Genomic DNA, 17381 nt, shown 5'->3' with positions numbered 1-17381 from the left:
CCCCCCACACTTCTCCAGCAATAGCAGAACTGAATAAGGATAAATGCATGTGTTGACTGGAATATATAGCAACATTACGAATAAAGCAATTGTATGAAATTGAATTACTTTTAAATTATAGTTACATTCCATATTCAGATGTCTACTAACAATCCTGAGGACATGTGGGCTGAACCAAACTTTTGTATGGAATACAAGCTAATTATCATGTTTTAATTGCAAGTGTTAATCCTTCCATACAAAAAGAAATTTGAAAACTGTAGACAGCACTCAAATGTGTAATAAGAATCAAAGACCTCCTGTAAAATAATCCCCCCCTCAGCAAACAGAAATGTCAAAAACATAATGCTTCTAATGGGATAACAGGCATTTGCATCAGGCATATACAAGGGCCTTACCATAGAATATTTTCTGAAGTGTCATTTTAAACATTATTACTTCTAGTAATAAGTTTGTAATGTACTCACATCCTTAGAGAAATGCTGCTATGTGCCCATATAATATTTGATGAGGATCTTTGCAATAGCAGCTGTTGTACTTTCTATACCAACACAAATGGGCAAAGCGCAGATGGCACTCAGTTTTCTTGGAAAATAATAATAACATAATAACTGTGAAAGTATTACTTGCAAAGACATATTATACCTTGGCAGGATTTGTAATAATGTTCACCAAATGTAATGCAATTGCAGCAGTTTAACAATTAAACAAATGTATCTTAAGTTGGTGAATCCAACCTTACTGAGTTTACTTATTTACAACCTGTTGTTTGTATTGTGTGCTCAAGCATATCTGCATCACAACATGGCTGCTAGTAGGTGTTCTGGACATGAACAGGTGCTGCTCAATGTGTGGGGTTGCTTAGCGTCTTGCACATTCAATGAGTACTGCTGCTCATTATGCTAAGATGAAGGAATGTGTAGGCTTAGCACAACGTGTACATGCTAGTTAATGAATGCCCAGGAGAATCTATCTTCCTGGTTAGAAAATGGATAAACATACCAACACATTAATAATTGCCTTTGTATTGCAGTAAGAAACCTGCATGTTTTACTTAAGCTCTTCAATTGAAAGTTTACATTTGATGGTTCTTTGCTGAGATTTATCTTCCAGTGATGATCACCAGTAATATAACTTTTATATTTTCAATACTGCACTGTTTAAATGCCTGTCCAGACCTTACTCTTAAATCCTACACATGCAATGTCATTTGCGATAGGATCAATGCATGTTCAGTACTTTTTGCTTCCTATTAAGTGACATAATGTCTCATTACTTTATTGCTAGATTAAAAACACAAAATAATTCATCTAGCTGGTGTCATTAAATTTAATATCAAAAAAGACAAGCTGTGATTTTTTTTCTTCTGTTACACTGAAAATCAGCTGATATATTCTAAGGGCAGTTTGGGATTTTGGAATATGAAAAAAATACATTCATCAATAAATGCTCATCGTCCAGTGCAGTAACACTTTTGGCAATAAACGGTTGCTTCATTCCCTAATCATATAACAGCAATATATTCACAATAATTATAAATTTGTTTATTTTATACAGTTTGCCTCTAAGTGCCACGTGTAGTAATTTTCATAAGACTGGGGAATGGTATATCTTTCAAAACAAAGCATATAATTACTAGAGTGATTTTAATTGTTGCACATTATTTATTACTGTTTTACTTTGTGTGGTACATCAACAAATGAATCAGGAAAATATAGATGTAAAAATCACAAAAATCCAGTGTCTTCATGAAAACTAAGCCTGTAAGTTAGTAAACTCTGTTTGTAGTATGCTATTCCATACACTTCAACTATGAGTGGATGAAACCAAATGCACCTAGGAATGGAATCTTGTTACTTCATTCACTGAAAGCATCTTGCTGATAAACAAGTTTGCAAGCCCCCCCCCCACACCCCCAAACTTATATATTCTAACTCTGATATTGCACTTACTTGAAGAAGGGGGTAATTCCCCCCAAAATGGGAATTATGTTTGCACAACTCACCAACAGTGATTTCCTATGGAGAAAATCGATCATCGGCGAGTTGAAACTGGGGACAGTCTAAGCTCATAGATTCATAGATTCATAGATTGTTACCAGGCTAATGATCTGGGGTGGGGCTTTCTAAGCCTAGACAAGTTTTTTTGAAAGAATAATGACATCCTGCATCTAAGTAGCTTTTATAAGCTACCTCTGTCTATAAGGGACATGGATGCCAGGCCCACTGTAAATTTGTTATTCTCCATCCTCTGATCTAGGTTATGCTTAAATTGGGTAATAGACAAACTTAGCTTTACATTCATAGGAAACCTTTTCCATAGGAGGCGTAGTCTCTGAAACACATATCTGTCGCTACAGCATGCTCGGTTTAAGTCGCGACAGGTCAGGAATCGTCCACCAGTAGGATAACCATTCCAGACATCCATAATTGTAACAGAAAACAGTAATAGACTTGTTACAACACAAACAAATGCATTGCCAGTGTACAAGGTATTTAACAGAAATATAATTAACTATAAAATAGATGAGACCAGTGTATGTGACAGGAATAAATCATTTCTCTGTAACATGACAAAAATGAAATGTCAGAATAGACATACCTAAGACTCAAGTTTAAAACTATTTTGTCCATATTATCTGTAGTATGACCTTCCTTTATTTGGAAAAAATATTCTAGATATGGACAGTTTTCAGATTTTCCATGCAGTGTGTTATCTCTGATTCTGATATAATGCATACATTTAACAGTTCTGTTATTAAGCAAGCATTCAGCCAAGAAGTATATAACTATAATTTGCCAAAGAACAAGAGGCATAGCATAATTTAATTAAACAACCTTAATTTTATGCTGTATTTAGCAATAGACCTCATATCTGGAATTCTGCAATTAAAGAAAAAGAAAAAAAAAAGAAACTTTTGCATTTATTATATTTCTATCGTGTCTGTTTCTTGTGTCTTATTGCCAGCCATGCATGTGCTGCTCAGTGTGTGAATAGAGAAAGAGAGGGAGACAGAGAAAGAAAGAAAGAAAGAAAGAAAGAAAGAAAGAAAGAAAGAAAGAAAGAAAGAAAAAAAATACTTTTCCGTTTCAAATAATGAGCATGTGCACCTTTTTGCCTCAGGCCTTCATACACAATTTAGCCAGAAAGCCAGGGCTGATCATGATTTAGCTTTTGACATCTCATGCCTTCAGGCTATGGGAGAGTAATACAGATTTCTGACTCCAAGCTCACCATGGAAAGAAAGCTAGAGGGAGGGAGAAGAGAGAGGGGGCCTTTTATTGACTAAATGATAAAGAGGTTTGTAATGATAAATAACAGTCATTTTATTGTAGAATTCCCTGAAATGATACATTTCTATGTAGTGTCCTAAGACATCATAAGTCAGGGTCATGTCCCATTGGATGCGAATCTGCTTAAACTACATCTTTCAAACCTGAAATTGAGGTCACCGATTGCATAAGGTTCCTGCTATTAATACTGCATAAACATGATACATAATCACCACGGTACCCAACTGCAGAGCACAGAGGATTACACAAGCCTGGCTTGTGGGCATGTCTCCGAAAGCTCATGTTTAACATTGCCCTAATGCATCCATGCCAGGACTGTTCAGAATACTCCTGCCATGTTTGATCGATAGTTTAATTGTAAACTTTGGGAGCAATAATGGATAATTCAGACTGAACCGTCCATTATCACCCTGGCTGTCAAGACCAGGCACTTTTAAAATTAAACAAGGCTAGAAAGCATTATTACATTTGTAGTGTTCACCTACAGTTAAAGAAATACTATACACAAATGCTGAGCTGACAGCTTCTAACAGCTCACATATATTCCTTACATTCTGCAAAATTAAAGTCCAAAGTCAGCCATATAAAATGTCAGAGAGACTGTCAGGGCCAACTCTATTTGCTTAGTTTCAGTGTGCTACTGCATTCATGGAAATTGCAAAAGTGAATGAACAGAAAGAAGAGTGTTCTATTAAGTCAAGCTCCATATTCCTTATTTAAGCATACAAACTTTAGGGATTTAAGTAGTTGTTTCTTTTAATTTTACTGAATGAGCAGGCGCTGAAACTTTATTTATGTTCTGACAAACTAGATTCATTTCTGCATAATTAAGGCATTCTTCTGATAGCTCAGTGTGTCATATGATTTACTTGTATTCATTTTACTTTTCAATATTATACCGCATGCAGTAGTTTTCTAGAAAGGTCACATTGTATACATGCGGCTAATACATTTAGGTGCTATGCTAACAGACAGAAAGTAAAGAACTTTACTGTCTGTAGTCATTTTAAATGAAATGTTTAGGCCTTGCCATTCAAAACCCATACAGTACTGACACCAGCAGCTGTGTTCCCTTTATGTTCCTGGGACGTCTCCTGCCCAGTGACCCAAAAAGTCAGATGGATGTCCAGTGGTAACAGAAGCACACCATGAGAGAGAAGAGAAATGCTGAAGTCAACATTAAATTCCACTAAGATTTAAACCTTATGCCCTTTGTGTGCAGAACAATAGCCTAACCTCATTTGCTAGCAGACCATTAACTTCCCAGCTTGCCACAACAAGGGGCTAGTTGACCTGAACACCTAAAGGCTATTTTCTTTATTAATGTGTTTATCAGTTGTCCTGTTCAACAAAGGACACTGTCAATTTCTTTACCATCTCCAGAGTAAAATCACAGAGGGAAAACCTACCTCAGAGGCCCCAACAAATGGTTAGATAAATGAGGTTCTGCTGTGTACAATTACCATGCCAACAATAGCTGAAAAAAGGTGTATGCAGCCCAAGAATTCCTTCAATACTACTGTATCTAGGTACCATATTTATATTCAGATTTAATGGAATGCAGCTATTAAAATGCAAATTTTTCAACAGAGGAACAACACGTTGAAGAAGCGGATGCCCGTTTCTCATAGCGAAGGGAATCAAGTCCAATGTTTAGAAACAAAATAAATGTACTCTATTTATGGCTGAAATTGGTTATCGAGCCCTTTTCTAATCTACACTGCTGTTCTGTGTGTTCTGGCACTGATAAAGTGTTCATTATACACTCCAAACACTCCATATACTTGTTACAGTTAATATCCCTCAGACCTGGCGTTTCCATTATAATATAATCGACTTAGTAACAGATGCTAGCCTGACTCACTTCAAAGGATCTTTGAAACTATAAACTGGAGAACCACAGCAGTTTTATAAAGAGACCTTTTATATTCCATAAAAACATTTTCCTTTTCTGTAAAACTGATTATAAAAAAAACAATTAAAGATAAAATATCTGAAAAGAAACAGTTTATCAGAAACCATATGACTTCAAAATTAAATTAATGACAAAATTAAACAATTACTATAAAACTGCTTGTGACTATGTTCTTCACCCTTTAAATGATATGCACTGTTTGCTTGTGTGCAACCTGCATTTATGCGACTGAGTAACAGACTAAATTTCTTTCACATATTAAAAAAGGAAAAGGCATTTTTAGGTGACCACGTGCAATAAATATAATTAAAGCTGTTTCTTAATTTACGATTATAAAAATTACCTGATGCCTTATAATTTTGTCAAGTAACTTCCAATTTAAAAAGAAAAATAAAGCTTGGGATTCTTAATGAGAAATTATCCTACAGTTTACAGGTAAATACCAATGGACTCAGTAATTGCATGAGCATAAAATGTGCAATAATGTACATTTTTCCAACAGAATGTCTTCTAATATATTAAGGTTGGTTCAAAAAGCCTTTTTACACAATGCAATGGCTTTCGGCCTGAAACAATACAGGACAGGGCACACCTCAGAAAGAATGCAAATGTGGAGCATGATTCAGAGAGATTAGTACAGTTTAACTGGCTTGAACACTGAAACCAAATGATATCATCTTGCCACGGAGAATGCAGAATAACTTAATACTTTCCCTGAACTAGTCTACAATGTCAAACACAGCCCAGGGTAGGGTAGATTCACTAAACCAACAGAAAAGTAGATCAAAAGCTTTGCTGAATGGAAACTGCTGAATTCTAATAGTAAGACATACATACTTCTCTTCTGGCATAGAGGGATAAAGCCCTGTTGATCTGGGATCGATTAATGGCTCAGATTACTGATGGAGTGGCAGGGAAGGGTGGACATGTTACAGAGATGTGAGGGTACATGGGATACTATCCTCCTTCTTTCTTGTTTTATGTACAGGAGTAACATGTAAATGTTCTGTCTGGTTTTGTGTTATTTGCACTTAAAATTACAAGAGCTGAAAATTTCATTGGAATGCCGGGCTAGGTTTCTAAAGGTCCTCATGAATCAATAGCCTGGTAAGGAACTATAAATATAATTGTGTGTATATGTTTATATCTTTTTATATATATCTATATATCTATCTATCTATATCTATCTATCTAGATATATATATATATATATATATATATATATATATATATATATATATATATATATATTTATATATACTGAAACTCATTTTGTCGAAGCCTCATTTAACTGAAACTGAATTGCCTGAGCACAATTCACTGAAGGCTCACTTCATTGAAAACTCATTTGACTGAAACTCATTTTGTCTAAACAGGTGTATGCCCTGTTCCCCACTGTAGTGCAATCCTGGAGTTAATATATATAGTAAGAGTGGTGGGGGGGGGGGGCCTCAGCCCCTGCACTTCACCAGATCTACTGAGCTCTACTATCCATCCTCAGATTTACTCTGATCCGTGACTTGTGGCCTGTAAGGAGGGTATTAAGGCATCCTAGTTTAGTATCATATTGCTGGCAGGGTTCTTTCACCATAAGCCCTGTTTTCACCCCACACATGCCATGGTGAAACCTGGTGGGTGGGGTGAGCATTAAGCAGACAAAGCAGAACCCTCTCTTACTTCCACATGGTTCTGATGTTAGGAAGTTACAGAGCCTTCCCTAAGGAGGCACTTCACACAGGTTTTCCCCATTTCCACCAGAGATGTCTAACTGCATTATGTGCCCTGTGCACACACCACTCCCTCGTGGGACAGGCAGTCCCATCCTCCCTTCCAGGGGAGTCTGACACCCCAGCTGCAAATCAAACCTGGGTCACCTGCATTGTGGTCAGGGCTTTATTCCTTTACACTATGGTGCTGGATGCCCTTAACACCAGTATTACTGTTATTAAAGCTGGTAGAAGCACTAGAATCTGATGATCCCTAAGGTATATGGGCATATGCATTTACTACATAGGTAATCAGTCACGTGCGCAGTACCTTTCCACAAAGAAGATTATATTTTTAGTTCATATGCCAACTAATCATGGCAACCAGCTTCAGTAAAATACTGTTCATAATCTGATTTAATGGGATATGCAAAAATACAATGCATATAATCTACAATGTACCCTTGTACAAAAATAAATAAATAAATAAACGAGAACTAAAATAACATATTATATCCCAACAAATATCTGTCGATTGACAAATCACTCACTATTGTTATCTTATCTGTACAGCGCCAATGAATTTATAACAAAAAATAATTGAATAAGACAGTCATGCGCAATATGACTGAACACAGAAGGAAGTCCTTCTGTAACCCAGTTATCAAATGCTGGCACAGATGCAAGCTGTACGCAACATTCACAATGATCATTTCAGCCATGAAAGCAAAGATAATATGTTATGTCTGCTTTGTCCTGAGACTGTTTATAAAGTGGACAAATTATGATTAAGGCGACAATAAACAATTTATACACAATGCATGACATGGGCAATATAACTACAAATGCCCACAACAGACTAATAACATAAACTGCAGGGAATGATTTACAGAAATTTAGTGCAATGAGCAGCACAAAATTATCATAGGTTGTGGTAGTGTGCAGGTTGTCAGTGAGTCAGAGACACAGCCAGAGTAGCCCCACAAGGGAAACCTAGCATATGCAACTGGCCATATAATAATACAGAATTGAGTGATCCCATGCAGATGAAGTGCAAAGATTATGCAAATAAAGACACCAAACATGGCAGAGCAAATCAGAAATGTAAAAAACAAGTGAACAGTGCTGCAACACAAGCACATAAAATACCTTTGATTGTACAGGGAAATAGATACGCTAAGAGTACCTAAGAGTCATAGATAACATGCAGGTATTACAATCGGGTTTATATCACCACATCGAATGGTGATAAGTTCGAACTCCCTTTGTTTGAACCGAAAAGTCTGAAAGCCGTAAACAACGAACGTCCGTGGAAAAAAAAAATAACAACTTTAAAAAAAAAGCTGTGCCCCCCACCCCCCACCCCCACTTAAATATACCAACTCTGAGATCGCACTACAATGGAGGAAATAACAAATCCCAGAAGATGCCCCACCAATTTTTTTCCCTGGGAAAAAAATCGATGTTCAGTAACTTTGTGGTTTAGGGCTTTTGGACTTTTCGGTTCGAACAAAGGGAGTTCAAACTTATCACTATTTGATGTTGTGATATAGATCCATTACAATCACAGCCCAAGGTAGTCCACATAGACTGAGGTGTATCACTGAGTTGACCGTCTACTCCCTTAACCGCAAGGTGTATATATTATCTAGGTCATTTTTTATGATGTATCCATGTGCTGCCCAGGCAGTTTCCATGATTCACACATGTGCCACTCATCAGACCTATAACAGTGGTTGATGGGGGAGGCTTTCCCTAGGGTTATTTAGTCAGCAGATGCTTACATAGGAGTGTTGCACAGGGCACTATAGACTCCTAACATACAAGCAGGGAGTAGGTCACATGTAATGGTGTGACTATTGTGTGTTAGCTATGCCTTGGGGCCATAGGTAATGACCCCTACCCACATATTCCACACCTTGGCAGAACATATGTGAAACATAGCACATGAAGAAGCACAAAATGTTGTGAAGCCATGTTTGGACAACTGAAAGAATGTTTTTGAAGCTTTGACATACCAGGTAGGGCACTCCAGTGTGCAGGAGAGAACTTCAGCTGAATTCTTGTGGTCAATGCCCCCCTTTGTTTGTAAGATGACAGTACAGAAACAACTATTGCAGAAAGATAACCTCTTGGGAGGACTCAGAATTGGAATAAAACCTGCAGTGGAAAAGCAGGTTATAGAGATGGACATTCTACATGTTGGTGTGAATGACTTGAGATGTACCTCCCTTGGATATATGAAGAGAGACATGATTGAAATCTCAGAGAATGTGTTTCAGGCAAGTATGACCCTAGCCCTGAGCAGCAACCTACCTTCACCAAGAATGATACCACAATACCAACAAAAAATAATTGACTTCAACAATTGGCTTAGTTTCTGGTGTCATTCCAAGGGGATCCAGTTATCTGTCTGCCTGGGATGACATGATTGACAGGCCTCGATGCTTTGCCATAGATGGCCTTCACCTGTCACCACTGGGTTTCCAGATCCTGGCCAAGGCTCTTGCCTCCCCTATTTTGCCTTTTTTAGGCAATGTCCCAAATACAAACCTTCCAACATAAAAGATCTGTCAAAAAGCAAATTGAAGGCCATGCTGCTTGAAGCCTTAACCTGAAAAATGGATTCACTGGAGGGCCTCCTTGAAGTGGAAGATGCTGGCATCTGTGCGGTCATGGAAACTTGGTTCAGGGCTGTAAAGAGCACCCCTGCCTTATCAGGCTATACCTCATTCCACACATTCTGACCCCAAAATGAGGTCAGGAAGACTAAGGAGGGTGGAGTCTTTATCTTCATTAAGGACAGGTACACCTCCAGATTGGTTTGTTCATAGGTTCATAGGTTAGTACTAGGCTAACTGCCTTTGTGGGCCATTTTAAGCCTAACAAAAATAAGAGAAAAGGTGCCCCACAAGACGAACTAGACCACAAAATTGATAAATGAAGCACCTGGAAGCCACGAACTGCTCGAACATGACTTTATTACTTCCAAAAAATAAAAACCACAATAAACAGCGATAAGCGCTTAACTTGTTCACCGCATTTTTCATTATCAATGTAATTTTAAGCCTAGCCAATTACCCCATGTAAGACTCACACCCTGCACCTTGTGTTTGTAATGTGAAAACCTTAACCATTATGCCAACCTTCCTTGTCATTTGCCAGCATGATGCACTGGAACTACTTCAGGTACAACTAACAGATGGCAAGACACCCATCCAAGTTATAGCTAGCTATGGACCCCCCTCCATGACACAGGACACCCACTCCTCTTACCTGGATCTACTTGACTCCATCAAGGTATCCCCTAACACCCTGATCCTTGGTGATTTCAACACCCCACGATAGACTGGATGAACTATTGTTGCACTAATGCACTCTCTCAATGATTCCTCCTTCCATCAGTTCTAACACACTAGACCAGCTCGTCTCATCCCCCCACAAGGGCAGATAACATTCTGGACTTGGTTCTCACCAACATGGGCGACCACTGCACCACTGCCTAGTATGTTCTTCCCTGGTGAGATCAGATCATCGAACTGTCTCAGTCGAAGTTTCTATAACACCCCCCCCCCCCAGCCATAATCAAGTTAAAAAAACTTCTCAAAAGCTGACTACAACCTCCTAAGGGAGTAGCTTTACACCCCCCCAGAGGATGCAGACAACTATGCTGAACAGTATGCCAGTGCAGTATACAAGCACCTGTAGAACTTCATGGAGTCAGTCATACCCAATAGAACTAAAACCTGCTCCTCAAGGAAACACAAACCTGTTTGGTGGGCATCCTCTATCAACAGGCTTTACACAAAAGGAAGAAACTGTTGTCCAAGTGTAAAAAGGAACAGATTCCAAAATGGAAAATCTCCCTCCCTTGCCTCACCAAGCAAATTATATCACTAGTGAAAACCTCCATGGCCAATTATAAATCAAAACGAGCCTCCATAACAAAGAGAAACCATAAAGTCTTCTTCAGTTAAGTCAGGAACCTCCATGGCAAAGTCCAGGTGTGTTCTGAGTTAGTACTTAATAGTATCACTTACACTGATCCTGTTGAATTAGCCAACCTGATAGCAGATAGATTAGCACAAATTCATCCCCCTGTCCCCCCCAAAGGCCCTTTTGACATGCCGATACTTGTCCCACATCTCACATCTCCTTAGATCAAGTGTTACAGGCCCTATCCCAGGCAAAGAACACAGCTTCCATGGGACCTGATAGTATCCCAGGATGTATTCTGCACCTTTGCCAGCAAGAACTGAGTTCACTAATGAACACCCTATTCAACCACAGCCTAAGTACAGGCTTCATTCCAGCAGAGTGGAGAACTTCCATTGTCATCCCCTTGCACAAAGGTGGTGCCACTACTGATCCTGGAGAATATTGCTCCATTAGCTTGACAGGTTTGATCTATAAAGCCATGGAGCATATATTATGGATCTCATAAACAAGGACTTAGGCAATCTTCAAGCACTTGACCCCACCCAGTTTGGATTCCTCAAGGGCAGATCTTGCCTGTTGAACCTGGTTGACATCTTTAAGACTATTACCAAGGCTCTGGATGAGGGAAAGTCAGTACATACAGCTTACCTTGACTTGGCCAAGACCTTTGACACAATCCCCAACTTGGGCATCATCGAAAAGCTAACACAACTTGGTGTAAATCCCTATCTCATCAGGTGGGTGGCCTATTGGCCCACCAACAGAACTTTCAAAGTCAAAATAGGCACCTCCACCTCCAGTAGCTGACCTGTCACTAGTGGAGCTCCCCAGGGATATGTCCTGGGACCCCTGCTGTTTGGCATCTTTTCTCAGCGGTCCAGGCAAAACCAAAAGGCCTGTGGCTGACCAAGTTTGCTGTCATTGACTCCCCAAATTATATTACCATACTGCAAGAGAGTCTCACAGTAACTAATGACTGGTGCCAAAGTCATGGCCTTAAGCTAAATGCAAAAAATGTATCATCATACCATTCAGCAAAAACATGACCCCTACTGATTACCACATCAATGGCAACCCCCTAAGCACACAACCTGTGGTGAGAGACCTGGGCAGTCAAGTTGATAACAACCTCACATTCGACCATCAAGTAGCGGCAGTGGTCAGAAAAGCCTTTTACTTGATTCATCTCATAAGTAAAAGGATTGCATCCAGAAAAAAGGAGGTTATTACCTCTCTATACTCCTCCCTTATAAGAACAATAATTGAGTATAATGCCCCATTTGGAATGTACCTCTCCAAACATCTGCACCAACTGGAAAGGCCACTGAAATACCTCACAAAGTGAATCCATGGTTTCCAACACCTGTCCTATGCAGACAGGCTGAATTCCCTATCACTCTACATGGTATCATACAGATTGTTCAGGGGTGATCTGTGTCTCACCTACAAGGCAATCTTGGACCCTGCTCTACTAGAGATGCTCCATATACATAAGTCTAACTCCTCACACACTACCCGCTCAAAAGGCCTGAATCTAGTATGCAACATCAACAAAACCTGCGGGAGAGACAGGTTTGTCTCCCAGAGGCTGCCCCATCTCTAGAATAGACTTCCCATACACGTCAAACAGAGCACCTCACTGACCATCTTCAAGTGCAACCTTGATGAGTGGATAGGAAGCCACATATTTGTGCCAGGGTTTCCACCTGCATCCCTCAATGACAGGGGTGACAGATACTGACTGCTGCTTCTTTTTGGGAATAAACTCTTGGCTAGGCTTGTAAGGACCTCAGGGCCATTAGCCTAGTAACCTCATATGATCCTATGATCCTATGAATGAATAGGCATCAGTAGTACTACTTGCAAGGTGAAGGCAGGTGCAGTACATTTGTTGCACTGGCAGGGCAGCAGTATATATACATGCATTATCACAATCAAGATATCCAAGTGAGTGCAATGACAGGCCATTTTGCACATCAGGCACAATCATACCTATGCAGATTGGGGGGTAGTCAGAGAACACACATTATCAGCTGGATAGTCAGGTGGGGGTACACAGTCTTACAGGTTTTTACTATACTATAATATGGAGTAAAGTCTTGGGATGTGAATTCAGTGGCCACTTGTTCTGCAAGCAGGTTTTGTGGAATCAGGCATTGCATCCTCTAGTAGTGGATTGAGCTGTCGTGTCATGACCACTGGTGATGTTCACTGTAATAACCTCAGCTTGGGACTTAATATAGACTGTTGTGAGGAAGGTATATAACTACAGGGTCCAGCCTATGCGCTGTGAAGGTGTGACCCATGTTAGGAGCCTACTGAGCATCATCATCTATGACTTGTACAATGGCCAAGAGCATGAATGACATCTTATGTGCCCATAGGAGAAATGGAAGGGATTTATGTATGGGACTGTTTATGAGCAGCCTTGGGAAGGCTTCCAAGTGATGAGTCCAAGTATGTCTGAAGGTCACAGCTGTGAAACCACCAGTGGTTAGATGGGTAGGCTAAGAGGCTGTAGCGTACAGTGTGTGGCAGGCTATGAGGTTGTAATCTACAGTGAAGCTAACTCAGTCTATATAGTATGAGTAGGTTTGGTATATCCCTGGTCACCTTGCATCCTGACTCTCCTATAGCCACAGACTACATGGATTGCAGAGGCTGTCTGAAGGACAATTGCCATGTATCTCATGAAAACACCCATGGATTCAACATGTGTCTTCAGAACCTGAGCAGTAATGTTTACTCCCTGTTCCTATACTCTGAATCACTGGGCAGGTACTTCATATCATCATCCAATCTGCATAGCACACTGCAAGTGTCCACAACACACCAACACCATAAAATGTAGGCCATAATTTACAGACATCGAGTGCAATGTGGAAAACAAATTATTGTGGGTAGTGACAGTGTGAGGTCTGTGACTGGATCACTGAAATGTACATTCAGTGATTAATGCTATATGCTGCATCCTGATCAAGGACTGCCCTGGTGGCAAGTAGTCATGGTAGCACTGCAAACTCAGTCACCCCTCACCTATGGTAGGTATGTACATGATAGAATAGTGCAAATTTCAAAATCTGTACTTGGTAGGAGTTATGGGGAGCCCTAGCAGGGCTGAAAGTTAATGAGGTAATGAGGTCCGTCCTGCACTTTTGGTGTCTTGGGATCAGGTCATAGCTTCACTGAGGCCTGCAATGTCGATGATGTGGGTGAGGCCTCTCATTACTATGTTTCAGATAGTGTCACTCTATCACTGGGTTGTGTAATGTGCAAGTTGCCATTATTGTCAGTCACTGGTACAGGCCATGAGTGATCCTACTGTGCTTGTCACTCCACCAGTTGAACCTGTAAAGGCATGTGCACATGATACCTTTGACAGTACTCACACATATGTCAAAACCCCATGGCATGCATAGTTGTAGGCAACAGGATATGCACATAGCATATGGAGACATACATACATACATACGTATATACACACACACACACACACACACACACACACACACACACATATATATATATATATATATATATATATATATATATATATATATGGGTCCCCTTGACTTCATCGACACGCCGAAACACCGACGCTAAGAAGACCGACACGGGAAGACCAACGAGTCAGATGATCGACAATGTGAAATCCTGACAGCCGAAACACCGACATGGGCAACGTGTGAACGCAAGTCGGTAAGTGTGTGCTAGTATTTAGTGTTAGGGAGTGGACAGGTAAGTGTGTGCTAGTGAGGGATTTAGCGTTAGGGAGCAGACAGGTAAGTGTGCGATAGTGAGGGATTTAGTGTTAGGGAGCGGACAGGTAAGTGTGAGATAGTGTGGGATTTAGGGTTAGGGTGCGGGAAAGGTGAGTGTGCGGTAGTGACGGACTTTAGGTGTAGTGGCGGGTTAAGTGAGTTAGGGTTAGGGTGCGGGTAGGGTAAGTGTGCGATAGTGACGGAATGTAGGTTTAGTGGCGGGTTAAGTGAGTTAGGGTTAGGGTGCGGGTAGGGTAAGTGTGCGGTAGTGTCGGACCTTAGGATTAGGGTTTGGGTTAGGGTTAGTGCATGTATAGTTGAGTGTTATGTGTAGTTTACGTTTTGTGTGTCGGTATTTTGGGTGTCGGTGTTATGGTGTTCGGTTTTGTGAGTTGTCGGTTTTGTGCATTTTCGGTGTTTTGGTGTCATTGTTTGAGTGTCGGGTTTGTGGCGTGTCGGTGTTGTGATAGGGATCTATATATATATATATATATATATATATATATATATATATATATATATATATACATACAAACCTTGCTATGTGAGTTGTTGCAGTTGCACCCAATAGATACCTGAAAGGACAGATATTCATAATTTCCTTGGAGAATCAGCCCCATCTTGCATGTTGTGCACTTTACCATATAAACTTGGACTGCACAATTCTTTTCTGTTATATCTCATATTGCCCTCAGGTGGTGGTTGTTAGTCCATCTACCACATAATTGCCATCCCTAGGTAAAAGGGTCTGCTGCCCCTCCACAATTAGGGACAACAGGAACTTCTTCTTCATTATAAGTTACTTCTGAGTTGTTAATTCACTCATTGAGGTATACATACCCTTGGAAATGTCCTGTGCCTTGTTCTTTGCAGAGTGTATTTTCCAGTTACCCTTCACTGTTACCTGTTACACAAATATTCCTCTGTGCACAGGGGTCATCAGGTGCATGTGTCCTCTCCTTCCCAAGGTGCCTGATGTTCACAATTTGCTGCAGAACCCCAGACACCTATAATGATGCCCTGATATTGTGCTTTGACTCCACAAACACATAACCCATCATGTGTATCTCACTGTTACTGCCATCCACTAGGTGTTGATTAGTGTTGGAGTGTATTACCAAGTGGATTTCATTCATTCAGTACTGTTTGAATGCTATTCCATAGGGTTACAGAGTGAAGGGGTGTATTACACAGATTTTTATCTGTACTTTGTCTTCTACAAAATGGCACTAACACTTTATATCTCACTAATAAGAGCATTGTCGCATAACGTAGCTCCATTATGTCTGAATTCCAGCTGGAACACAAGGTATGCTACCCATCCTATCTGGTACAAGCTATGTTCAGTGTGGCTGTAGAGAAATATGTGTCCAATATACTCATGTCCTCAGACTGTGTAGATTAGTAACACTGATGCAATGTCTTAAGAAAGTTTGATAGCACCCCACTGCAAAGCTAAGTTGTATGTCACTTGACATTTAAATTCTGTGTCCATGTGCACACAACAACTGCTTTGTCCCTCTCATGAACCAGTGTGAGTGGATATAGCTTCCTTATGTGCTGTGAACTGGAATGTTTCAGCACACTGTGCCAGAGAGAGAGAGCAAAATATACTTGTGTTCTATCATTTTGTATATTTCTTGAGGTCCAGTTGTTATTAAGGTAGGAAAGCAGTGTTGGTGGTAGTTACCTCAGCATCTGCCAGCTGATACTTGCTGTGTTGCAAGTGATCACCAGGTCTAACTCTCAGCAAGAGGATGGATGTCATTCAGCAAAAAGTGCCTTGAAGGAAATCACTGCTTGACTCCATGGTAACTTCTCTGGATTATGATTGCAGACTCCTCTTATGACAGTAACCTGGAGGAGCCTCCTAACATTTTAGTGTCTGCTGGTGTTTTTCAATGTGCACTGTGAAATGGATCCCAACCCTGGAACCATAGAGTTCCTCCTGAAATGGCTTGTTGGCTTATGTGACCATCAGTCCCTGACAATCGGGTCTCCAGCGATGCAGCCTGCTTATGACAGCTGCTGAGGCAAATGATTCTTGGGCATTGCTCCCTGGAACAGCCTGGTATTCCTCCATTGTCCCTGTCCTATTTACTTCCAGGTGCTCCCACACCAATTGTGTTGCTCCCATAGCTTGCTTATTGTCCATCCCTCTCTACATCCTTTGTGTGTACCACATCTGTCTGACAATGTTCAATTTTATGTTAACTTATCTGTCACTCTGACCTTCCACATTCCCTTTTCATAGGTTCATAGGTAGGTACTAGGCTATCGGCCCTAGGGCCCATACAAGCCTAGCCAAAAGATGTACCCTGGCTTTCGCCACCCAAGAAAATTATTTTCCTATGCCCCTGTCGAGCAGAGCCACATAAGTGATCCCCGGGGTGAATTTCCCATTTCCCATCCAATCATCAAGATTTTTCTTGAAGAGTGCTAATGAGGAGCTCTGTTTGACATAGATAGGTAGTCTGTTCCAGAGTATGGGAAGTCTCTGGGACAGGAATCTATCTCTCCAGCATGTTCTGTTTATTGTGGTGACAAGGTTAAGGTCCCTAGAGCGTGTAGCTCGGAGGGATTGGGATTTCTTTAAGTGGAGCATGTCCAGCAGCTCTGGGTTTGACATAGCTTTGTATGTTAGGCAGAGATCGCCCTGAGTAGGCGATATGCGATGGAGTAAAGCTGTAGTTTTTTGAGACGGTCTGCATAGGGCATCTGTTTGAGGCCAGTAATCCTCTTTGTGAGGTATTTCTGTGGTCTTTCC

This window comes from Protopterus annectens, chromosome 3.part0, assembly GCF_019279795.1.
Source record: "Protopterus annectens isolate FY-2018-M chromosome 3.part0, PAN1.0, whole genome shotgun sequence".
Classification (NCBI taxonomy): Eukaryota; Metazoa; Chordata; order Ceratodontiformes; family Protopteridae; genus Protopterus; species Protopterus annectens.
The sequence above is the reverse complement of the archived record's forward strand: the minus strand, read 5'-3'. Positions refer to the sequence as shown.